We start from the raw sequence: 27,592 nt of genomic DNA on the forward strand, positions 1-27,592 counted from the left end.
GCAATATTACTTTGCGATAATTCGATAAACTAATCGATAACAGAGTTATCGGTAACGATTTGTGTTCACAAGTGAATAAAAGCCTATGTCCTTTGTTTAGAGGGATGGTGAGTAACCTATAAATAGTAGAGTAAATATTTTTTTTTCGAAATTATAAAATATGCCACTTACCTACGGCAAATTTACGGCAAATTTGTACGCAAGAATTATTTTCCTAGCTGGTCTCTAAGGTGCTCTTTCTAAAATAGGGCCGCGGAAAATTTTTTTGTTTCACGGATAAATTACGGCAAATTCACGGCAATTTTCCCAATAGGTAATTTTTTCCACCACCGTGGCCACCGTGGTGTGATAGTAGCGTGCTCCGCCTACCACACCGTATGCCCTGGGTTCGCACCCCGGGCAAAGCAACATCAAAATTTTAGAAATAAGGTTTTTAAATTAGAATAACATTTTTCTAAGCGGGGTCGCCCCTCGGCAGTGTTTGGCAAGCGCTCCGGGTGTATTTCTGCCATGAAAAGCTCTCAGTGAAAACTCATCTGCCTTGCAGATGCCGTTTGGTGTCGGCATAAAACATGTAGGTCCCGTCCGGCCAATTTGTAGGGAAAATCAAGAGGAGCACGACGCAAATTGGAAGAGAAGTTTGGCTTAGATCTCTTCGGAGGTTATGCGCCTTACATTTATTTTATTTTTAAAAGTTATTTATTTTTTTAAAAGTTGTCTTGCCAACTTCAGAGGTACCTCTCTGGTAAAAATAATAGACGACATTAGGTCACAGTTCGACGATGGTCATCTTACGCTCCTTTGTCTCCTGGACTTTTCTAAGGCTTTTGATCTGTTAATCATGACCTCCTTTGCAAAAAGCTTAAATACCTTTTTGGATTTTCGGATAGCTCCCTTAAACTAATGACAAGCTACCTTACTGGAACAACACAAAGGGTTGCCTGCAATGCTGAGTCTTCAATGTCTAGTAGTGTTACCTCTGGTGTGTCCCAAGGATCTGTTCTTGGTCCCCTTTTGTTTAGCAATTTTGTACACGATGTATTTTCTGTATGTCAGTACGTCAAAGCTCATGCTTACGCAGATGATATTCAACTGTATTTTTCCAGTCGCGTTGGTCCTGTTGAGTTTTTGTGTTTTAAAATTAACAGTGATCTCTTGGCAATTTCTCAATGGGCATCCGATAATTGTTTTTGTCTAAATGCCGCTAAGTCGTATGTATTGTGTAATGTTAAACGTTAAATAAAAACGAATTGGGACTTAATACATCAGTCGATAAATGATAATTGATGATAGTTTGATTGCTCATTGACGATTGATTCTTTATTAAAGAAATTCTTTTTTTATACACAATTTGTTAACCTATACATACATAATTACATTAATGCTTACATACCACAATGTACATAGTTTCATAATAAATAATGATTAGTCAGCATAATGTGTAGTGACCTACATACCGTTAATGTGATTCATGCATAAGTTGGTTTATCGGTATATTGAATGGTGTGGGCAATGCAAATGAACTTAATGTATGATTCATACATATTGAATGGTTTGGTCAATGCGAATGAACTCAAGTGGTTATTTGAGTCAGTAAAAATGCATGGTGAACCCCCAGGGGGGTTCAGGAGGTGTGCTACTGGCATCGGTGGGTCGGGCCTCCAAAGTTAGTGGGGGTCGGTCATACATTTGGACTCGAGTGGAGCACTCTAAATGGGTCAAAGTGGGATTTTTCAAAATTTGCCCCTACTTGGGGGGGGGGGGCATCAGAATTCGTTTTAGAGGTATATTTCCTTCGGCAAAGTTTCTTATTTTGATCCCTAGAATATGATTTTCACAGAGAAATGGGCGATTTTTTTGCCTCCCCACAAATCGACCCGCCCTATGTATCATGCTACAATTGCCTATCAGTAATAGTGTCGTTCATGTGGAATACATTACAGAATTGTGTGTTGGTAATAGCGTCTTAATGTTTACTGAGAAGATACGGAATTTGGGATTTGTAGTCAACTCCTCGCTAACTTGCTCAGACCATATAAATAAAATTGTTAGTAATGTGTATGTTGTTCTACGAAGATTAAGAATGTCAGCCTCATTTAAGCCTCTAAATACCAGAAAAAAGTTAGCAGTTCAACTAATTTTGCCTCACTTTACGTACTCGGAGCTCGTATACAGCAAACTCGATTATATTTCATCTCACAAAATTGATGTTGCATTCAACAATGTAACGCGATATGTTTATGGTATTAAAAGATATGACCACATATCGGCTTGGAAGACTAAAATTCTAGGATGAACCATTTGAGATTACCTGGCAGCAAGAAATTGTATATTCATTTACAAGCTTATAGAATATAAAACTCCCGAATATTTTTATGAGAAACTGAAATTCGTAAGGTCTAAAAAGCATCATAACCTGATCGTTCCACAATATACCTATTTGTGCTCATCAAGACTTTTCTTCGTTAATGCTGTGAGGCTGTGGAATTCTATTCCAGAACATGCCAAAGCTGCTATGGGTTGTAATTACAAAAGGGTAATTCACAATTACTTTAGTTCTGCGGAGTGAGTATGATTGCAATCTAACTGCTTCATGTTCCTAAGTGTCTGTCCTATACTATACTGGTTCTAAATCCTATATATGCTATATATTTACACTTTTAAACTTGAAATTAAAAATAAATTTTATCTGAAACATACATAAATTTAATTGATACCCACTGTAAAATTTTTATTTAATTTTATTCTATTAATTTAAACAAAATTGTATTAGATTTAAGTTTATATACTTGTTAAATTTCCACCTTGTTGATGTATCTTAAAAGACTGAAGTCTCAGATATACATACTTAAAATAAATATAAATATAAATGCGGAAGTGTTTTATTGTTCAAATTCCTCGAATCTAGAAAGAAATGTTTTTGTTTATTTTTTATTCACACGACTCAAATATGTATAAATAACGCCGATTTTAATAAGCTGTATAAATAACTATTTTGTATTTTTCATAATTAAGGGCATTGAAACTTTAATTAGCAAAGTCGATCGAAAGGATGGAAATGTGATTTTTGTTTGACAGAGTTTTACATATGTGATGATCAAGAAAAAGAAGAGCATCTAAAGTGCTCGTACCTCGTAAAAACCACATGGTAGCGATTATTTTCTCCATCATTTTGCTCATACAGGGAATAAGTGATATAGGTCGAAGCTTTTTAAATCGTCTGGCTCTTTATGTGGTTTAAGTATTGGAATGATAGTCGTTGTCTTGAAACTCTGAGGAATTACACCGGATTCGAATATGCCATTGTAAAGCTTTACTAGCCTCAGTTTTATGGATTTTGGGGTTTGTTTTAGCTTGTTTAGTTGATTTTATCAAATATCAAATTAAAGGTATTAATGAGGGTTTTAAACGGGAGTGGTGGTAGTTGTATATATGAAGGCGTTTTCGAGATATCGACCAAAATGTGGACCAGGGTGACCCAGAACATCATCTGTCAGGTACCGCTAATTTATTTATATATGTAATACCACGAACAGTATTCCTGCCAAGATTCCAAGGGCTTTTGATTTCGCCCTGCAGAACTTTTTCATTTTCTGCTACTTTATATGGTAGGTGTCACACCCATTTTACAAAGTTTTTTCTAAAGTTATATTTTGCGTCAATAAACTAATCCAATTGCCATGTTTCATCCCTTTTTTCATATTTGAGATATAATTATGGCATTTTTTTCATTTTTCGTAATTTTCGATATCGAAAAAGGGAGCGTGGTCCTAGTCCGATTTCGGCCATTTTTTATACCAAGATAAAGTGAGTTCAGATAAGTACGTGAACTAAGTTTAGTAAAGTTATATCGATTTTTGCTCAAGTTATCGTGTTAACGGCCGAGCGGAAGGACAGACGGTTGACTGTGTATAAAAATTGGGTGTGGCTTCAACCGATTTCGCCCATTTTCACAGAAAACAATTATCGTCTTATAATCTATGCCCCTGCCAAATTTCACAAGGATTGGTAAATTTTTGTTCGACTTATGGCCTTAAAAGTATTCTACACGAATTAAATGAAAAAGTGCGGAGCCACGCCCATTTTGAAATTTTCTTTTATTTTTGTATTTTGTTGCACCATATCATTAGTGGAGTTGAATGTTGGCATAATTTACTTATACACTGTAAAGATATTCCATTTTTTGTTAAAATTTGACTTTAAAACATTTTTTTTTAAAGTGGGCGTGTTCGTCATCCGATTTCGCTATTTTTTTATTTAGCACACATATAGTAATAGCAGTAACGTTTATGCCCAATTTCATCATGATATCTTCAACGACTGCCAATTACAGCTTCCAAAACTTTTAAATTACCTTCTTTTAAAAGTGGGCGGTGCCACACCCATTGTCCAAAATTTTACTAATTTTCTATTCTGCGTCAAAAGGTGAACCTACCTACCAAGTTTCATCGCTTTATCCGTCTTTGGTAATGAATTTCGCACTTTTTCGGTTTTTCGAAATTTTCGATATTCAAAAAGTGGGCGTGGTTGTAGTCCGATTTCGTTCATTTTAAAAAGCGATCTGAGATGAGCGCCCAGAAACCTACATACCAAATTTCATCAAGATACCTCAAAATTTACTGAAGTTATCGTGTTTACGGACGGACGGACGGACGGACGGGCATGGCTAAATGAATTTCTTTTTTCGCCCAGATCATTTTGATATATAGAAGTCTATATCTATCTCGATTAGTTTATGCCGTCACGGATTACCGTTATGCGAACAAAGTTAATATACTCTGTGTGTACACAAGTGGAAAAAAACGCAGCGGAAAGTGAGCCCTTAAATACAGACACAGTGCTCATGGCTTTTTTTGTGTTTTTATTTTTATACCTTTCATTAAAATGAAATGGTATATTAATTTCGTGACGAAACCCAAAATTGTAAGTCCTTAAAAGAAAATAGATAGACCCACCATTAAGTATACCAAAATAATCAGGATGAAGAGCTAAGCTGATTTAGCCATGTCCGTCTGTCCGTATGTCTGTTTGTATGCAAACTAGTCCCTCAATTTTTGAGATATCTTGATAAAATTTGGTGAGCGGGTGTATTGGGGTGTCCGATTAGACATTTGTCAGAACCGGCCGGATCGGACCACTATAGCGTATATCCTCCATACAACCGAGTTTTCAGAAAAAGAGGATTTTTGTCATATCTTACTCAATTTAACAGATTGAAGCTTCAAACTTTACCATATAATTTCGTATATTGCACATATTGTTGCCTGAAAAAATTGATGAGATCGGTCGTATATATAGTATATATCCCCCACAGCCGATTGTTCAGATAAGAAACTTTTCGTAATTACTGCCCTATTTTAAGAGCTAGAGGCTTCAAATTTCAACGAATGCTTACGCATATAGCATATATTGTTCTCTGAAAAAATCACAAAGATCGGTGATATATATAGTGTAACGAATGTTAGCAGCACTGATCGATGCTATCGTCTCTAAGCGATGCTAAGCAGTGACGTGAATTCACATCAATAATTCAATCATTATGTATCTACATAAACGAAACAATAATTGCGTCTACATATATGTACCATGTACGTATACGAGCAGCGGAGAATCAATACACAAACACATGCATATATCTTATCTGAGCTGTCACAAGAGAGAGCAATAATTTGTGCACGTAGTTGTGGCTGGCGATTTTGTAGCGAAACTAACTAGTAAGTTCTGGAAATCGAAGAGCCTAGAAGTATGCAGCGTAAACTATAAAAGCGGGGCAGGCGAGTAAGAAGTAATTCAGTTTGAGTTGAACTACCAATCAGTTTGATTAAGCACGCGATCTGGCGGCCAATAGTAGAGAGTAGAGTTTCATTTGAGTTATCAATCAGTTTGGTTATTAAGCCAGCGAGTAGCAAAGTATAAGTGTTATTGTGAAGTACTTTAATAAAGGCCATTTTTCCATTATTCAATATTGGAGTTATTTATTCAACAGTTTATTGATTCGAACTTAGCAGAGGATTGCAAATAAGAGGATTTGCAAGTAAATTCGTTACAATAGTATATATATGGTGGTATATATAGTATATACATATAGTATATATATATATTTTAGCATTTTTAGCCCCATTTCAACAGCTAGAAGCTTCAAATTTCACCGAATGCTTACGTATTCAGCATATATTGTTGTCTGAAAAAATCATAGCGATCGGTTGTATATATAGTATATATCTCATACAACCGATTGTTCAGATAAGAAACTTTTCGCAATTTCTACCCCGTTTTAACAGCTAGAAGCTTCAAAATTCATCAAATTTCATAAAATAGTTACGTTTACGTCATATATTTTTGAAATATGTAATTCGTAGTCATAGTTTTTACATGCAGACCACAAAAAACGTGAAGCTTTGCATCCTCACACAAAGTACCTACCTATTTTTTATTTTATAAATAAATAAAAATCGTTTAGATATGTTCAAATTTCACCAAATGCTTACGTATATAGCATATATTGATGTCTGAAAAAATCATTGAGATCGGTGGTATATATAGTATATATCTCATACAACCGATTGTTCAGATAAGAAACTTTGCGCAATTTCTGCCCCATTTTAACAGCTAGAAGCTTCAAATTTCGCCAAATGCTTACGTATATAGCATATATTGTTGTCTGAAAAAATCATAGAGATCGGTGGTATATACATTATACACCCCATATAAATTCTAATTGTTGCCCCTTTTTTACGGCTAGAAGCTTCAAAATTCATCAAATTTCATCAAATAGTTACGTTTACATCATATATTGTTGAAATACGTGATTCGTAGTAATAGTTTTTACACGCAGACCACAAGGGTTGGAGAAACTATATATTGCGCTGGCAACCCCTTGCTTGAGAGGGTTGCGAACACAACCTCTGAAATTGGATTCACCCAATTGAGACATGACTTTGGTGTTTGATAAATGCTTTGCGCTGACCATATTCTACTTCAACTCTTACATGTCGATAACCACATGCTTTCTTACAGACTAGTTAAAAATAGAAAACAATTCAAGCTTAAACTTATATAAGCTGTTATTAAAATTAATAACACTACTGAATCGATTTGCTAGATGTATAGTCCTAGTTATAGGTCATTCATAGCATAATTCGTTTTATGAGTTATTTCGATAAATAATCTATTATGCCGAAGATCACGCAGTAGAATATATGGAATGAACAAATTAGATAAATCAGAGCAATTCGTGCTAAAGTTTATTACATTATCGGCAAACATGAGTGAGATAAAAGTTCTTCTGTCATGCAAAGCCTCAAGACCAAGCACTTCCCAAGGCAGTCGGTTCTATGTACCGGAGCGACTCGGGATTTTTCCCGACCAAGGACTGTCATTTCAGTGTGACCCCATTTAATTTGTTTCGTCCCTCCCACAAATTGTCATCCTCCCAGCAGCTCCTTGCAGCAGGACTGCTACATATTCTCTTACTCCGGGAAGGTATCGAACCCAATCCGGGTCCGTCTCCTGACGCCGGTCCTGAGAAATGGTTTTGCTGCATTTGCCAGAAAAGAATCTTTTTAGGACGGTCATACTCTGTTCAGTGTGTCTCGTGCAAGGGATGGTTGCATCGGACAGGTTGTTCTGGGCTTGATCCCAAAACCCGACGTCCACGTAACTTTTATAAATCTTTTGTGGCTCCTTGCTGCTCACGCCCAAGGGCGTCCCGTAGTCTACGCCTAAGCGCCCCTCCACTACCTTCCAGCAGCCTCGCTGCTCAGCAAGCCACAACAAGTACCCGCTGCTGCTCGCGCCCCACGGCGCCAACAACTCAAACAGCTGATACCACTCATAACTACTACCTTCGTAGTAGAGCTGGTAACAATGCTGAGCATCAGCCCCTGCCCCCGTCTTCTTCTCCCCCCTCTTTTCTGGCAGCAATCGTGCAGGTCAGGGAAACAGACTCTTAGTCCCTACCTCCGTTTGCACCGTCTGTCAGCACAGAATATATAGGTTTGCGACATCCGCTCAATGCAGCTCTTGCCTTGGGTGGTGCCACTTTCCTAGATGTTCTGGTCTCCGCGACGGCAACCCCTCGACGGGTTTCATCGCGCCATGTTGCCAGGTCGCAAACCCAAATAATCCGGTTACCCCACTTGCCCAAGGGCGCCCAGTCCCAAGGTCACAACAGCAATTGCGTCCTGGCCTTCCACAACCTAGGCGTAGTCACCCGTCACTTACCCCTAGAGTGGCGGCGTCACCCCTCATGCACTTCAGAATTCTGCAGTTAAACTGTAATGGACTAACTGGGAAGATTACGGAGATAGTCGATTTCATGAAGCGGCACAACATCCGCATTGCTGCGATTCAAGAGACTAAACTCACAGCAAGATCTGCATTGCAGACCTGCTCTGGGTATAATGTCCACAGGAAGGACCGCGAGAGCGGAAATGGAGGCGGCCACGCGTTTATTATACACCACTCTGTGCAATATCATATATTTGATCCTGGCATCGACCGCAGGGACAATGTCTTAGAACGTCAAGGCCTATCTGTCCGGTCAGGCGATGCAAATCTAGAAATCATCAACATCTACATCCCTCCTGTCACCTGTTGCCCCAGTGGATACCGCCCTAAAATCGAGGCCTTACTCACTGGCAACAATCGCATTATCTTAGGCGATTTCAATGCCCATCACGACCTATGGCATTCAAACTTGCGGGCGGACAGTAGGGGTGAGATGTTGGCGGATCAAATAGAAGAAACGACGTTCTGCACAATAAATGGAGACGCCCCCACACGTATGGTAGGAAGCTGTCATAGCTCGCCAGATATCTCAATCTTGAGCGAAGAACTCGTAAACTGCGTCAACTGGCAGCCGATGGTAACATTGGCATCCGACCACCTGCCCATACTTATTTCGTTCGAGCCTACAGCCGACTTCATCGTCACCGAAAAACGCACTTTCATAAACTTCAAAAAAGGAAAGTGGGAAGAATATAAATCTGCAACAGACAGCAGCTTTGCTGCCCTCCCTATCCCGACTGATGCCCGCCAAGGGGAGCGTGCCTTCCGTAAGGTCATTGAATCCGCCTCGGCACATTTCATTCCCGCCGGGAGAATTCCCGAAATCCGGCCCACTTCCCGGCGGAGGCCGCGAGCTTAGCGAGGGAACGCGACCTTATAAGACAGCTTGATCCAGGCGACCCCCAAATAAGGGATATAAACCAACGCATCAGATTGCTTGTAGATGAAAACAAGCGGGCGAAATGGGAAGAGCACCTAAGAGGTTGTAACCTCTCTACCGGTGTAGGTAAACTTTGGTCCACCGTAAAGTCCCTATCGAATCCGACTAAGCACAAAGACAAAGTTTCCATCGCCTTTGGCGATAAGGTGCTGTCGGATGCGGAAAAATGCGCGAGCGCTTTCTGCCGACAATATATAATGCATCCTACGGTCGACAAAGATAGACGGAGAGCCAATAGACACGCACATAAACACAAATTCAGCGCGTCACCAATCACCATCACCACTAGAGAGGTTGAGGACGCCATTGGTCGCGCTAAACCATCCAAAGCAGTGGGCCCATACGGCATAGCCATGCCGATGCCTAAAAACCTAGGGAAAGAGGGTTTCAAATATTTAGCGCATGTCTTCAACCTGTCTCTCTCCACCTTTGCCATACCCGAGAAATGGAAAATGGCCAAGGTGGTCCCGCTACTAAAGCCTGGGCAACCAGCTAACGTAGGTGAGTCATATCGTCCGATATATCTCCTATCGCCAGTGGCAAAGACGCTTGAAGCCATTTTGCTCCCTTATTTCCAAGCACATTTGCAGCTAGCCCCTCATCAGCATGGCTTCAGAAAACTCTATAGCACTACCTCCGCGCTAAATGTCATTGGCACCCAGATAAATTGCGGTTTGAATCAATACCCCCACCATAGAACAGTACTCGTAGCGCTAGACCTATCAAAAGCCTTTGATACGGTCAACCATGGCTCATTACTGCAAGACCTGGAAGGGTCTACCCTTCCCCCATGTCTTAAAAGGTGGACCGCAAATTATCTGGGTGGTCGGCAGGCATCGGTGCAATTCAGAAACGAAACATCAAAACCAAGGAGAATTAAACAAGGGGTGCCACAGGGTGGTGTCCTATCCCCACTTTTGTTTAATTTCTACATATCTAAGCTACCTTCACCACCGGAAGGAGTCACAATCGTTTCCTACGCCGATGACTGCACAATAATGGCCACAGGCCCAGGCCCAGAGACCGATGAGCTATGCAATAAAATAAACGGCTATCTCCCTGACCTCTCCAGTTTTTTCGCCTCACGAAACATGGCATTGTCACCGACTAAATCTTTCGCGACCTTATTTACAACATGGACGCCCCAAATGTCGACCATATTGAACATCCACGTCGATGGCACTACGCTACCGACTGTCCTACACCCCAAAATCTTGGGTGTGACGTTTGATCAGGATCTACATTTTGGTGCGCACGCAACCGCAATTGTTCCGAGAATTCAGAGCCGTAATAAAATCCTCAAATCCCTTGCTGGCAGTACCTGGGGAAAAGATAAAGAAACGCTCATGACCACATACAAAGCAATTAGCCAGCCGATTACGTGCTACGCGTCACCCATATGGTCGCCAAGCCTAAAACCTACCCACTGGAAGAAACTACAGGCCTGCCAAAATACTGCTCTCAGAATCGCCACGGGCTGTCTTCTTATGTCCCCAGAACACCATCTCCATAATGAGGCGAGAATACTCCCCATCAGGGAGAGAAATGAGATGCTGACCAAACAGTTGCTGTTGAATACCCAGAAACCTGGGCATCCCAACAGACATCTGATTGACGAACCAGCACCGCCTAGGGGCCTAAGGAGTCATCTCCGTAAGCATTTTGAGGAAATACGGCACCTGAGAACCCAGCCGTATGAAGCGAAAAAACACAAGCAGGTCCTTGGTGAACTCCATACACAGGCGTCGGACCTTTATGTCGGGAATTGCCCGGTGAATCCAGTACTTCCTCGCGGAAGAGGAACGCATACTCCCCAGGGAAACGCGTGTCACTTTTGCTCAACTTCGTTCTGGATACTGTAACAGGTTAAACTCTTACCTATCCAGAATCAACCCCGACATACAAAATGTATGCCCCGCTTGCAATGTGTCCCCACATGACACCAACCATCTCTTTAATTGTAATGTGGAACCAACGCCTCTAACACCCCTTTCCTTATGGTCCACCCCTGTTGAAACGGCAAGTTTCCTTGGACTCCCGTTAGAGGATATTGATGACAATTTGTGATCGGTCGCGGCTATTAGGTGGGGCGAGCATTGCTACAACAACAACAACAACAACCAAGCAATTTGTGCCTGCTGGTATATGATGGGAGGCCGTTTGACCAGTGAAGCATACGTAAAGCAATTTTTGTAAAATTTTTTTGAACTTTCTCAATTTTATAGGAGTTAGAGTCATAGAAAGGATTCCATATTATTGAGCAATATTCAACACCACTTCTGATAGGGTCCTTAAAGTCACTGGTGTTACGTCTACTGAACCCAACCATTGCAACAAATTTTGAAACAATGAAGTAAATGTGACTAGAAAAAGAGAGTTTGGAGTCAAAAATTACATCCAAGTCTTAACTCTCTTGACAACGATTAAGAGATTTAGCATTTAGTTTGTATGTAAAGTATGTGGCAGTTGTCTTTTTGGAATAAGACACCACACAGCATTTGTTTGAATTTAAAAATAAACCATCCGGCTAAAGAGTCCAGATCAGAACCGTTAGAAATAGTTTGACAAATAAATAGTATTTTTTGTTAAATATATAGTTTTACACCCCGATTCTAGTGTGGTAACAACATTCTTCACCACGGTAACGAAATCATGTGGCAACTTTTACACCCTTTTGGTATTCTACCCGCGAAAGTAGCTGGATAATTTTTTACCCACAAAAGTAGGTGGTTACATCGAAATAACCACACAACAGCTGTTGTTTAGAAAAAGGCAAAACTGAAAAATAAAGAATTGTAAGCGCAAATAAGTAATGATAATAGTAAAAAAGTGTTGCCTCTTGCTATACATATGTGTTTACATTCACACCAATTCTAAATATTCTCGCGGAATTTTGTTCTCGCGGATTTTTTTATTCCCGCGGAAAAATTGCTCCAATTCTTTTCTCCTAGGGAGAAGAATAATTGGGGAATAGGAATTTCGAATTTTCGAAGTCAGCTGTTTTGTCAATTGAAATTTCGTTGCGCATTTCTTATTTTGTTTAAAAAATAGAAAAGTTTAATTATTGTTGCGAATTTGTTTGAAATTAAGAAATAAAATATAAACAATGCATAGTATCGCATTTCATGTGGTATTCACTAAAATGAGTAATGCATTGGTGCCACAGCAACATCAACAGAGGAGCATAAGTAGAAGAAGACGGCGGGATAACACAAATCCGCCGGAGTTGCCTGTTTTTATTCAGCAAAACTATTTTCTGGCGGACAAGTCGAGTTGAATTAGTCTTTCATCATATGCCAAAATCTATTTAAGCCTTTTAAAAAATCCTTGCGCAATTTCTGGATGGCTGCATCAAATATACGAAGAGCTCTTCCGTTGCTTATGATATACTTTTCGACTTAAAATAAAGAATATTGTGGTTGTTGTTCTTGTTGTATTAACAGTGAGAATATTGTGGTAGAATGTAAATACATATTTTCGCACAAATTTGTACAAATAAGTGTTCTTTCTCAAAAGAACGAATTTCCTTTAACTATTTTTATAAAAATAAAAAAATAAATGTAAGGCACGATAACCTCCGAAGAGATTTAAGGCCGAGCTTCTCTTCCAATTTGCGTCGTGCTCCTCTTGATTTTCCCTACAAATTGGCCGGACCGGACCTACATATTTTATGCCGACGCCGAATGGCATCTGCAAGGCAGATGAGTTTTCACTGAGAGCTTTTCATGGCAGAAATACACCCGGAGCGCTTGCCAAACACTGCCGAGGGGCGACCCCGTTTAGAAAAATTTTCTTCTAATTTAAAAACCTTATTTCTAAAATTTTGAAGTTGCTTTGCCCGGGGTGTGAACCCAGGGCATACGGTGTGGTAGGCGGAGCACGCTACCATCACACCACGGTGGCCGCTACTATTTTTATACATTCCATTTAATTTAACTAGTGAAAAAACTCCTATGAAATGGCAGAGAAATCTCCCTCTCCCTCACATTCATAATACCTACTTTTCTCCCACAACCGGTTTCCGCTTTTTCGAACATTGTTCAGAATACGAGGAAAGGGAGAAATGAAAAAACTCACAAGGAATTTTTATTTAGAATACGAGGAATAGGAGAAGGGAAAAAACTCGCACGGAATTTTCGTTTAGAATTGGGCTGATTATGTACTTTCACAGAATAAATTACACTATAGCTATGTAGAAACTTATCATGCATAATATGCATATACACATCGTCCCGTTTATTCGTTAACCTCGTATCTACAAGTGAGACATTTTCGGTAAAGCGAACACGGTTGCCACACCATGCTTTCATTTGGGACCAAAATTCATCGAAAAAAGGACCAAATTTTTGTTTTATTTTATTATATAAAAAAACAAAATTTTAAGATGTTTCCATATAAAATTTTACTAAACATAGTGAAGACTTTCCTTTAATTCAAGCTGAACAAACAAATATATGTGCATGCAACCAAAAATGGTACTATATTTTGACATAGGATAAGTCTATGTCTTTCACCAACCAAACGCTGTGAACCTAGTTTTGGTCACAAAGCTCTTGGTTCTGGCATTATGTTGTTGATTGCAATGAAATAAAATGTATTGTGACGAATATGAGTGACACTAAGTGATACTCACATCCCTAGTCTGATGCTAAGTAAATAAAGTCACAACAACAATAAAGCAGACAGTCACTTGTATCTACATAAACGAATCAATCATTATGTCTACACATATGTAGGTACACGCAGCTGAGAAGCAAGGCACAACCACATGCATATATCTGAGATACTCCTGAAAGTATGCAATGAGAGAAGCTATAAAATCGTGCAATTGTAGTTACAGCTGAGAAATTTGAGAGCTCATGGCCAACTAGTAGATTCTGGAAATGGAAGCGCCTAGAAGATGCGAACGAGGAAATCAGAGAGTATAAAAGGCAGCAAATGTAGGGACGCTGGAATTCAGTTTCATTTGAGCTATCAATCAGTTTGGTTATTAAGCAAGCTATTCGTTGCAAAGTTTGAGTGTTATTGTGAAGTACTTTAATAAAGGCCATTTGGCATTATTAAAAATTGGAGTTATTTATTCAACAGTTTAGTAATTCGAACTTAGCAGAGGGTTGCAAATAAGAGGATTTGCAAGTAAATTCATTACAATTGGTGTCAGAAGAGGAATTGTTGAATAAATTCCAGAGGACAAGGACATAGCAAAGTTCAGTGAATTGAAGATCCAGCACCTGAAGAAGGAGTTGGGCAGCCGTGGATTGAATACAACCGGCAATAAACTCGAACTTCAGGCACGACTACGAGAGGCAATGGAATTAGAGGGAATTAACGTGGAAGATTATGTCTTTCATCTTGATGGCGAGAGACAACAAAAATTGAAGAGAAAAACGAAACATCGCAGACAGTTACGAGCACAGACTTGAACATGATATTGGCTGCAATATCTGCACAAACATCAACAGTAACATCAATGTCGTCGCAAATGTCATCTCAACTGGAAGAACAGAAGGCATATATGGCATCTCAACTAGAATCCCAGGAGAACCGTATAACATCCAAGATGGAAACTCAACTGGCATCCCAACTGGAATCGCAAGAGACACGCATAACATCTAAGATGGAAACACAGTTAGAAGAACAGAAGACATATATGGCTGAGCAGTTGAAAGCACAAGAAACTCGCATATCGTCGCAACTGTCTGAACAGGAAGCAAGGGAATCATCAAAACTGGAAGCGCAGGATGCAAAAATCGCTCAATTTCAGGCAGAAGTCGATGATTTTAAGGGTCGTATGAAGCAGTTACAACTAAGTCGCCCAGCTGTTTCAGCGAATAATCCAAAGGTAAAAACACCTGTTCCTTTCCAGGTGTTTAAGATTCAGTTTGAGAAGACCGCAGCAGTGAACAACTGGAGTGCTGAAGATAAAGTTGCTGCACTATTCGTGGCATTGAAAGGATCTGCTGCTGAAATCCTACAGACTATTCCCCGAGGGAAAGCGGAACAACTACGAAACATTGATGAGTGCTCTAGATAGGCGATATGGAAGCGAACACAGGAAGCAGATACATCAAATAGAGTTGCAAAAGCGTTACCAAAAAGCTAATGAGACTTTGCAAGAGTTTGCTTCGGATGTTGAAAGGTTGGCTCATTTGGCAAATGCGGACGCACCCGTGGATTACACCGAGAGGGTAAAAATGCAGAGTTTTATAAATGGCATACGGGACGTCGAAACGAAGCGAGCCACATACGCAAACCCAAAGCCAACATTTGCTGAAACGGTATCACATGCATTGACTCAGGAAACTGCCTCCTAATTGAGTAAACCAGCATATAAGGCTGATCGTGTAGAAGTAGAAAGACCAGAGTGGGTAGACACAATTTTGGAAGCATTGAAGGGTACGCAACAGAAGAATAATGATGCAGTCAAATGTTTTAAGTGTGGAAAGCCAGGGCACATTGCGCATTATTGCAACACCAACCCTAACAGTTCCAACAATGTGGGTGGTCGTAAACGCAGAGCTGAAGGAGATGAGCAGATCTCCAAGACCATTCAATCGTTAAACTAAAGCGAGTCAGCCGCAAGGGGCGACAGCTGGCTCCCTCAATTGAATGCCCCATAATCTCTATCTCACAAATTCGAAGAAGGTCAAACAATCTTACTGTCGGAGGACATGTGGACGGAAAGGAACGTTTACTGACTGTAGATACGGGTGCATCTCATTCCATCATTCGATCGGATTTAGTCAACAAGAAGATAAGACCATTGCATGGAGCAAGATTGCGTACAGCCACTGGAGAAGACAGCACGGTTCTAGGAGAAGTATCATGTGAAGTCGCAATTGGGAACGTCACGGTGGTACACAATTTTATAGTGGCAGAGTTTGTTGATGAAATCATAATTGGAGTGGACTTCTTAATCGACCAGGGCATCAAGATCGACATGCAAAGCAAAACGATGCGATATAAGAACATGTACTATGTACCACTTAATTTCGGCTACGAGAGGGGCTACAGCAGTAAACGAGTGCTGGTGGAAGAGAGTCAGCAAATACCTCCAAAATCCGAAGCAGTCATCTGGGCAAAGGTTGGTGGAGATTGTGGGACAAACAAAGTGTGGGTTGTCGAAGCAGCAAACAAATCAGCACCGAACATACTTGTAGGAAAAACCCTGGCTATGACAAAACAAGATGGACGTATTCCGGTAAGAGTACTTAATGAGTTCAAGTCACCACTCAAACTGACCAAAGGAGCTATTTTGGGAAGATGCCAAGAGGCTGAAGCAATTATTAACTGTGAACAGCTCCAGGAACACGTTTCATCTAGTAATACTGATCTTTCAAATGACATCACGGCATGGACGGAGGGGCTAGAGAAAGATTATCAGAGTAAGGCAAAGCAACTGATCCTAAAGTACGTAAACATATTTGACCAGGATGGTTGCAAACCAGGCCGCACCAATGTTGTGAAACATCAAATTGACACTGGAGACGCGAGGCCGATACGTCAAGCTCCACGTAGTGTTCCACTGGCGAAGCGGGAAGTTGTGAGTCAAATTATACAAGAAATGAGCGACGGCGGCGTCATCGAACCATCAGCTAGTCCCTAGAGCTCACCGGTAGTACTTGTAAAGAAGAAGGATGGAAAAATGAGGTTTTGCGTGGACTACCTGAAGTTGAATGACGTTACGAACAAGGATAGCTACCCATTGCCAAGAATTGAGGACACTCTGGACTCGCTCTCTGGTACGAAATGGTTTTCCACACTGGACTTGAAAAGTGGCTACTGGCAAGTGGAGGTGAAGGAGGAAGACAAAGAGAAAACAGCCTTCAGCGTCGGAGATGGTCGTTGGCAATTTACAGTAATGGATCAGGTATTTAAGGGACTAAATTGGAAAACATACTTGGTGTACCTGGACGACATCATCGTATTGGGCAAGAACTTTGATGAACATCTTAAAAACTTAGAGGAAGTTTTCCAGAGAATAGCTGGCGCTTGTCTGAAGTTAAGTCCCAAAAAGTGTGCGCTGTTTAAAAAGGAAGTAAATTATTTGGGTCACAAGGTAACGACAGAAGGTATCCGTACAGCGAATGAAAAGAGGCAGTAAAGCATTGGACAAGACCACAGAATCTGCATGAATTGAGAAGTTTCCTTGGCCTGTGCACATATTACCGCCGATTTGTACCAAATTTTGCCAGCGTAGCCCATAGTCTCGACGAGATAACAAGAAAATAATAAGGCTTTTGAATGGAAGAAGGAGCATGAAGTAGCTTTCCAAACATTGAAAGAGCGTTTGTGGTCTGCCCCAATGTTGGCATATCCGATTCCAGCAGCAACGTTTATTCTAGATATAGATGCGAGCGGATATGCTATAGGAGGCGTTTTATCACAACTGGTCGATGGACAGGAGAAGGTAGTTGCATATTACAGCCGTTCAATTGGAAAACCAGAGAGGAACTATTGCGTTACACGGAAGGAGCTGTTGGCATTGGTAGAGTGCATTAAACATTTCCACAAATACCTCTACGGCCAGCGATTCCACGTCAGGACAGATCACGCAGCGTTGAAATGGCTTCTGCAGTTCCGTAATCCGGACGGACAATTGGCACGGTGGATCGAGCGACTACAAAGGAATGACTTTTCCATTGAGCATCGAAAAGGTAGTACCCATGGAAATGCTGATGCAATGTCACAAGACCATGTAGTTTGGAATGCAAGCACTGTTCAAAGGCCGAGGCTAAAGAAGACATTATAGATGTCCGGCTAATGACTATAACATGTACAGATGAATGGGACAAGGAACAGCTAAGAAAGTGTCAGCTAGAAGATACAGATCTGTCACGTGTTACGCAAGGGCTCGAACGAAACGAAAGACCAAACAGAGAAGAGATGTCAGCAGAGAGTCCCATTGCGAAGTCATATTGGGCACAGTGGAACAGTTTAGAATTGATATCCGGTTGCCTTCATCGAGTATGGGAGAGTGAGGATGGTAAATGCAAGAAGAAACTGATAGTTGTTCCCAGAAAGAGGATTCCTGACGTGCTCAGCGAGCTGCATAATGGTCCAAGTGGAGGTCATCTTGAAATCACCAAGACGCTCGAGAAAATTAAGCAGAGATTCTATTGGGTTGGTTGCCGTCAGTCGGTCACGGAGTGGATTGCCAACTGCGAGGTTTGCAACAGAGCGAAAGGGCCCAAAACACGAAGTCATGGCCAGATGAAGCAGTATATTTCAGGTGCATCATTTGAAAGGATCGCCATGGATGTCGCAAGATCATTTCCTACTAGCAACCGCGGAAACAAATACGTACTGGTGGTTATGGATTATTTCAGTAAATGGCCAGAGGTATACCCAATCCCAAACCAAGAAGCAGAAACAGTAGCAGAAGTGGTTACAAACGATTGGGTCGCAAGGTATGGGGTACCAATGGAGTTACATCCTGACCAAGGCAGGAATTTTGAATCAGCTGTGTTCCAAGAAATGTGCAAGAAGTTGGGCATTCGGAAAACACGGACAACTGCATTGCATCCTCAGTCCGATGGCATGGTGGAACGTTTCAATAGAACAATGGAGGAGCATTTAAAGAAAGTAGTAGACAAGTACCATAAGGACTGGGATATACACATATCATTATTCTTGATGGCCTACCGATCGGCGGTACTTGAGACAACGGGCCAAATTCCCGCAAAGATAATTTTTGACAATGACCTTCGACTGCCAGCTGATTTGAAGTATGGGGTAGATGCCGATGCGGAGAGAAATGTCAAGAAATCCAGTGGTGTCTTGGAAGAAGAGCTGAGAGAGATACTTGATTTGGTAAGGCAACGAGCAAAGATTATGACAAGATGAAAGCGAGGTACGATAAAGCAATTAATTCGGAAAGGTTTCAGGAAGGAGGTTTGGTGCTGTTATACAACCCACAACGAAAAAAAGGTTTGTCCCCGAAATTGCAGTGTAATTGGGAAGGCCCATACAAAGTTGTAAAACGGATCAACGATGTAGTGTACCGCATACAAACCATTGGCAAACCACGAACCAAAATGAAAGTGGTTCATTTGGAAAGGCTGGCAGCGTTTAGATCGGGAGATTTGTCTGATCGGGACGATCAGACTTAGGTGGAGGGCAGTGTGACGAATATGAGTGACACTAAGTGATACTCACATCCCTAGTCTGATGCTAAGTAAATAAAGTCACAACAACAATAAAGCAGACAGTCACTTGTATCTACATAACGAATCAATCATTATGTTTACACATATGTAGGTACACGCAGCTGAGAAGCAAGGCACAACCACATGCATATATCTGAGATACTCCTGAAAGTATGCAATGAGAGAAGCTATAAAATCGTGCAATTGTAGTTACAGCTGAGAAATTTGAGAGCTGAAGGTCAACTAGTAGATTCTGGAAATGGAAGCGCCTAGAAAATGCGAACGAGGAAATCAGAGAGTATAAAATGCAGCAAATGTAGAGACGCTGGCATTCAGTTTCATTTGAGCTATCAATCAGTTTGGTTATTAAGCAAGCTATTCGTTGCAAAGTTTGAGTGTTATTGTGAAGTACTTTAATAAAGGCCATTTTGCATTATTAAAAATTGGAGTTATTTATTCAACAGTTTAGTGATTCCAACTTAGCAGAGGGTTGGAAATAAGAGGATTTGCAAGTAAATTCGTTACAGTATAGTGCAGTTAGGTTTTAGTAAGAAATGGTTCAAAATTTGCGTTCTGGTCTTGCCGAACTATGTATGTGGAAAACTCAGTAAATTATAAATGAAACTAGGCAATTTTGTTAGTGCTATTTTTATAGATGCTAACTTTTTCCCTCAACGTTTAAACTTCATATCAGAGTCTAGATTCAGTAAGTGTGAGTTTTGATCCCAGGCCTCAGGAGTTCTGCTAGCACCTACGGGAATAATTTTATACAAAACATTTCTTCCGAAATCAAATCTCTTCCTTCTGTCTTCGAGTTAAAATATTTCTTGTGGAAAGATACTTAGTTTTCAATTACCTTGCGTGGCTTAATATCACAATAGTCCTGGAATTCCTTGAACTCATTGAGCTGGATGAGAAAGATTTAAATATCAACGTGCCAAACGAGAAGTAATGCATAGAATTTCTTTGTATAAGTTTTGAAAGTGTTAGGCTCACGGCAGAGTGCTCGCTATAAGATTTGATGTGCGAGAAGCAATTTTTATTTTCATATATTTTACATAGTGTTGTATAACCGATCGAAATATCTAGCCGTATGAATATTATTAGAAAACAAGTTTTTTTTTTTTGATTAGTCGGTTATTTCATCAACAATTAACGACAATGTGTTCGCCAACACTTTTCTTTTTAATGCCTGGCATAAATTATATCCTAGGTAAAATGTTATTGTTCTGGTACATTTTATTGACTGAGAAATTTTTTATGGTGAGAGTTCCATTGAAGTAAATTCAAAATTATATGGGGGCTAACAAAAGTGTGGCGAATTTTTGGGCAATATTGTGAATTTTTACCTGAGTGAAAAGAAAGAAAAGTGCCAATCGTGGCTACTGCCTAAAAAGGACCAAAATTGAAGAAAAGGGACCAGTGGACCAAATGGGGTTGGAAGGGACCATTTTTGGTCCAAATGGACCAAAGTGGCAACCGTGAAAGCGAAGAAAACTACCTTTCAAATTTCTCCACAGACACTGGTGAGTTTTTCGGTGATGACAGCGTTACCACTTTGGCCAGAATCGCGGATAAAAGAACTGGTAACGATATTCGGTTACACAATGTTCTGGGTACTATTTTACCCGTAAAGCTCATAATCGGGGCGTTACACTCAAAAGTATTGCAACTAAGGTATCCTCATTCACAGTTTTGAAAAAAAAGGGTTTTTCAAAAATTATTCATTTTCTTTCGTCTCCTGTAAAATTCGTAAAAAGTGGCTTAGCACATTTTCACATTAAGCTAACGATATTACGCTCGAAACCCATTAAATCTCTTGATTGGTACGACTCCGCTGTAATTACTTACTTATTTTGGCACTTAACCGTTTAAGCGGTTATGACCGTTCAACAAGGCACGCCAGTTGCTTTTGCGTTGCGATTTACTGGCGCGAATTGGTCACACCAAGGGAATTTAAATCTCTTGCCACCTAGTCGTTCCAGTGGAGTGGGAGCCGCCCTCTTCCTCTGCTTCCATAGGCGTGTTCCGATAAAATTCTTTCTTAGCCGGAACATCACCTTTCATTCGCATAACATGGCCCAGCCGCTGAGTTTCAATTCGCTGGACTCAGTTGATGTCTGCCTAAAGCTTGTACAGCACATCATTATATCTTATTCGGTTCTCGACATCGCCATGGCGTAGAGTTCCTGGGAGATTCCCTCCGGGCCCGGGGTTTCTCAGGGGCCCGCGATTTAGAGGTACTAAGACATTTCTTTTAATTCAGGAGAGTCTTTAGTTGTTCCATGTGCAAATTTTAAGCCGAATTACAAAAGCAACGAATATTGATAATGATTTTTTGATTGGGCCAGAGGAGATAATAAAAACATCAAATAAAAATGTTTGTTTACATGAATCCGAAATCGTGAAGTTTTCGTGGTGACATTGATGAAGGTTCATCTTCAACAGAAAGTCTTCCAACAATACCACCAACTCTGTATCAAAGTCCAGATTATTTAAACGACTTCGATATCGGTACCGTGAATAATGAGTTTTTGTGATCTGAAGAAGTCAACGAAATAATTCGTCGAGGTCATCAGAAGGGTCCTGTTATTTTTTCGCGTGATTTTCATGACGAGGCATTTCATACCTCTTTGTTAAACAGAATCTTTCCAAATGGAGAGAAAAGGGAGCGTGACTGGTTAGTGTGGAGTGCCAGTAGCAATGCTTTTTCTTGCCTACCATGTCGTCTATTAGCACCAATACTTTAAATCGACCTAAAATTTGTTCTGCGGATATTCGAAATTCCAGGTACGGAAGAAGCTATACGATAAACTGCCATCGCACGAAAATACTCAAGATCACATTAAATGTTATATTCAAAGGCGATCTTTACAAAATCTAATTCAAAAGAACGCTACAATTGATACACTTATCAATGACCAGCTAATCACTGAAACTCAAAAGTGGAAAGAAATTTTATATAGTGTAACGAATTTACTTGCAAATCCTCTTATTTGCAATCCTCTGCTAAGTTCGAATCACTAAACTGTTGAATAAATAACTCCAATATTGAATAATGGAAAAATGGCCTTTATTAAAGTACTTCACAATAACACTTATACTTTGCTACTCGCTGGCTTAATAACCAAACTGATTGATAACCCAAATGAAACTCTACTATTGGCCGCCAGATCGCGTGCTTAATCAAACTGATTGATAGCTCAACTCAAACTGAATTACTTCTTACTCGCTTGCCCCGCTTTTATAGTTTACGCTGCATACTTCTAGGCTCTTCGATTTCCAGAACTTACTAGTTGTTTCGGCTACAAAATCGCCAGCCACAACTACGTGCACAAATTATTGCTCTCTCTTGTGACAACTCAGATAAGATATATGCATGTGTTTGTGCATTGCCGCTCCGCTGCTCGTATACGTACATATGTGTAGACGCAATTATTTATTCGTTTATGTAGATACATAAAGATTGAATTATTGATGTGAATGTTTGTAGTTTACAGTCTCTTGCGCGCACATAGGCATATAAGTAAATGCATCTGTGTGTGACATCTCTCTGGGCTGCCTTATATATGTGTATACTTGATTTGATTATTAACGTAAATACTGCTTGGCATGGTCTTAGCATCGCATTAGTGATGGGATAATTTAGTGATGCTAATATCCGTGACACTGCCCTCCACCTAAGTCTGATCGTCCAGATCAGACAAATCTCTCGATCTAAACGTTGCTAGCCTTTCCAAATGGACCACCTTCATTTTGGTTCGTGGTTTACCGATGGTTTGTATGCGCTACACTACATCGTTGATCCGTTTTACAACTTTGTATGGGCCTTCCCAATTACACTGCAATTTCGGGGACAAAGCTTTTTTACGTTGTGGGTTGTATAACAGCACCAAATCTCCTTCCTGAAAACCTTCTAAATTAATTGCTTTATCATATCTGGCTTTCATCTTGTCACTCATAATCTTTGTTCGTTGCCTTATCAGATCATGTATTTCTCTTAGCTATTCTTGCAAATCACTAGTGGATTTCCTGTCATTTCGCTCGGCATTGGCATCTATCCCAAACTTCAAATCAGCTGGCAGTCTAAGGTCATTGCCAAAAATTACTTTTGCAGGGGTTTGGCCCGTTGTCTCATGCACTGCTTATCGGTAAGCCATCAAGAATAATGGTATGCGGGTATCCCATTCTTTATGGTACTTGTCCACTACTTTCCTTAAGTGCTCCTCCAATGTTCTATTGAATCGTTCTACCATACCATCGGATTGAGGATGCAATGCAGTTGTCCGTGTTTTTCGAATGCCCAATGACTTACACATTTCCTGGAACACAGCTGATTCGAAATTTCTGCCTTGGTCAGAATGTAACTCCATTGGTACACCATACCTTGCAACCCAATTGTTTATAAACACTTCTGCTACCGTTTCCGCTTCTTGATTTGGGATTAGGTATACCTCTGGCCATTTGCTGAAATAATCCATAACTACCAGTACATATTTGTTTCCGCCGTTGCTAGTAGGAAATGGACCGGCGACATCCATAGCGATCCTTTCAAATGGCGCACCTGAGTTATATTGCTTCATCTGGCCATGACTTCGTGTTCTGGGCCCTTTCGCTCTGCTGCAAACCTCGCAGTTCGCAATCCACTCAGTGACCGACTGACGGCAACCAACCCAACAGAATCTCTGTTTAATCTTCTCGAGCGTCTTCGTGATTCCAAGATGACCTCCGCTTGGACCATTATGCAGCTCTCTGAGCACATCAGGAATCCTCTTTCTGGGAACAACTATCAGTTTATTCTTGTATTTACCATCCTCACTCTCCCATACTCGATGAAGGCAACCGGATATCAATTCTAAACTGTTCCACTGTGCCCAATATGACTTCGCAATGGGACTCTCTGCTGACATATCTTCTCTGTTTGGTCTTTCATTTCGTTCGAGCCCTTGCATAACACGTGACAGATCTGCATCTTCTAGCTGGCACTTTCTTAGCTGTTCCTTGTCCCATTCATCTGTACATGTTATAGTCATTAGCCGGACATCTATAATGTCTTCTTTAGCCTCGGCTTTTGAACAGGGCTTGCATTCCAAACTACATGGTCTTCATGACATTGCATCGGCATTTCCATGGGTATTACCTTTTCGATGCTCAATGGAAAAGTCATAGCTTTGTAGTCGCTCGATCCACCGTGCCAATTGTACTTCCGGATTACGGAACTGCAGTAGCCATTTTAAAGCTGCGTGATCTGTCCTGACACGGAATCGCTGGCCGTAGAGGTATTTGTGAAAATGTTTAACGCACTCTACCAATGCCAACAGCTCTCTCCGCGCAACGCAGTAGTTCCTCTCTGGTTTTCCAATCGAACGGCTGTAATATGCAACTACCTTCTCCTGTCCATCGACCAGTTGTGATAAAACGCCTCCTATAGCATATCCACTCGCATCCGTATCTAGAATAAATGTTGCTCCTGGAATCGGATATGCTAACATTGGGGCAGTGCACAAACGCTCCTTCAATGTTTGGAAAGCCACTTCTTGCTCCTTCTTCCATTCAAAAGCTTTATTTTTTTTTGTAAGCTCATGGAGGCTATGGGCTACGCTGGAAAAATTTTGTACAAATCGGCGGTAATATGTGCACAGCCCAAGGAAACTTCTTAATTCATGTAGGTTCTGTGGTCTTGGCCAATCCTTTACAGCCTCTATCTTTTCGTTCGCAGTGCAGATGCCCTCTGTCGTTACCTTGTGACCCAAATAATTTAAATAAAAAAAATAAATGTAAGGCGCGATAACCTCCGAAGAGATCTAAGGCCGAGCTTCTCTTCCAATTTGCGTCGTGCTCCTCTTGATTTTTCCCTACAAATTGGCCGGACGGGACCTACATGTTTTATGCCGACTCCGAACGGCATCTGCAAGGCAGATGAGTTTTCACTGAGAGCTTTTCATGGCAGAAATACAATCGGAGCGCTTGCCAGACACTGCCGAGGGGCGACCCCGCTTAGAAAAATTTTCTTCTAATTGAAAAATCTTATTTCTAAAATTTTGATGTTGCTTTGCCCGGGAGTTGAACCCAGGGCATACGGTGTGATAGGCGGAGCACGCTACCATCACACCACGGTGGCACCCAAATAATTTACTTCCTTTTTAAACAGCGCACACTTTTTGGGACTTAACTTCAGACCAGCGCCAGTTATTCTTTGGAAAACTTCCTCCAATTTCTTAAGATGTTCATCGAAATTCTTGCCCAATACGATGATGTCGTCCAGGTACACCAAGCATGTTTTCCAATGTAGTCCTTTCAATACCTGATCCATGAGTCTCTCGAAAGTAGCTGGTGCATTACATAGTCCAAAGGGCATTACTGTAAATTGCCAAAGACCATCTCCGACGCTGAAGGCTGTTTTCTCTTTGTCTTCCTCCTTTACCTCCACTTGCCAGTAGCCGGTTTTCAAGTCCAGTGTGGAAAACCATTTCGTACCAGAGAGCGAGTCCAGAGTGTCGTCAATTCTTGGCAATGGGTAGCTATCCTTTTTCGTAACGTCATTCAACTTCCGGTAGTCCACGCAAAACCTCATTTTTCCATCCTTCTTCTTTACAAGTACTACCGGTGAGCTCCAGGGACTAGCTGATGGTTCGATGACGCCGATGACGCCGATGTCGCTCATTTCTTGAATGATTTGACTCACAACTTCCCGCTTCGCCAGTGGAACACTACGTGGAGCTTGACGGATCGGCCTCGCATCTCCAGTGTCAATTTGGTGTTTCACAACGTTGGTGCGGCCTGGTTTAGAATCATCCTGGTCAAATATGTTCGCGTACTTTAGGAGCAGTTGTTTTGCCTTACTCTGATAGGGGTCCTCTAGCCCATGCGTCCATGCCGTGATATCATTTGAAAGATCAGTATTACTAGATGAAACGTATTCCTGGAGCTGTTCACAGTTAATAACTACTTCGGTCTCTTGGCATCTTCCCAAAATAGCTCCTTTGGTCAAATTGAATGGTGACTTGAACTCATTGAGTACTCTTACCGGAATACGTCCATCTTGTTTTGTCATAGCCAGGGTTTTTCCTACAAGTATGTTCAGTGCTGATTTATTTGCTGCTTCGACAACCCACAATTTGTTTGTCTCACAATCTCCATCTACCTTTACCCAGATGACTGCTTCTGATTTTGGTGGTATTTGCTGACTCTCTTCCACCAGCACTCGTTTACTGCTGTAGCCTCTCTCGTAGCCGAAATTAAGTGGCACATCCATGTTCTTATATCGCATCGTCTTGCTTTGCATATCGATCTTGATGCCTTGGTTGATTAAGAAGTCCACTCCAATTATGATTTCATCGACAATACCTGCCACTATAAAATTGTGAAGTACCGTGACGTTCCCAATTGCTACTTCACATTCTACTTCTCCAATTACCTGGGTGTCCTCTCCCGTGGCTGTACGTAATCTTGCTCCAAGCAATGGTCTTATCTTCTTGTTGAATAAATCCGCTCGAATGATGGAATGAGATGCACCCGTATCTACAGTCAGTAACCGTTCCCTTCCGTCCACATGTCCTCCAACAGTAAGATTGCTTGACCTTCTTCCAATTTGCGAGATAGAGATTATGAGGCATTCAATTGAGGGAGCCAGCTGTCGCCCCTTGCGGCTGACTCGCTTTAGTTTAACGATTGAGTGGACTTGGAGATTTGCTCATCTCCTTCAGCTCTGCGTTTACGGCCACCCACATTGTTGGAGCTATTGGGACCGGTGCTGCAATGTCGTGCAATATGACCTGGGTTGCCGCACTTGAAACATTTAATAACTCCGGCATTTTTCTGTTGTGATCCCTTCAGTGCTTCCAAAACTGTGTCTACCCACTCTGGCCTTTCTACTTCTACACGATGAGCCTTATATGCTGGTTTACTTAATAGGGAGACAGTTTTCTGAGTCAATGCATGTGATACCGTTTCAGCAAATGTCAGTTTTGGGTTCGCGTATGTAGCTCGCTTCGTTTCCACGTCTCGTATGCCATTTATAAAACTCTGGATTTTTACCCTCTCGGTGTATTCCACGGGTGCGCCCGCATTTGCGAGATGAGCCAACCTTTCAACATCTGAAGCAAACTCCTGCAATGTCTCATTTGCTTTTTGGTAGCGGTTTTGCAACTCAATTTGGAATATCTGTTTCCTATGCTCGCTTCCGTAACGTCTCTCGACAGCGGCCATCAATGCT

At 41.0% G+C, this 27,592-nt stretch overlaps 2 protein-coding genes across 3 annotated transcripts in view; both read right to left on the minus strand.

Annotated features, from left to right (window-relative positions):
* Positions 1-27,592, minus strand: part of cn (Kynurenine 3-monooxygenase cn) — a 139,052-nt gene that overhangs the window by 88,409 nt on the left and 23,051 nt on the right. The gene's annotated exons all lie outside the window — the stretch shown is intronic.
* Positions 1,361-27,592, minus strand: part of Rad51D (Rad51 recombinase D) — a 78,333-nt gene continuing 52,101 nt past the window's right edge. Inside the window, exon 5 of the mRNA XM_067776459.1 lies at positions 1,361-2,904. The gene's annotated coding sequence lies outside the window, so the exon portion shown is untranslated. The remainder of the gene's footprint in view (positions 2,905-27,592) is intronic.

This window comes from Eurosta solidaginis, chromosome 3, assembly GCF_040869045.1.
Source record: "Eurosta solidaginis isolate ZX-2024a chromosome 3, ASM4086904v1, whole genome shotgun sequence".
Lineage (NCBI taxonomy): Eukaryota > Metazoa > Arthropoda > Insecta > Diptera > Tephritidae > Eurosta > Eurosta solidaginis.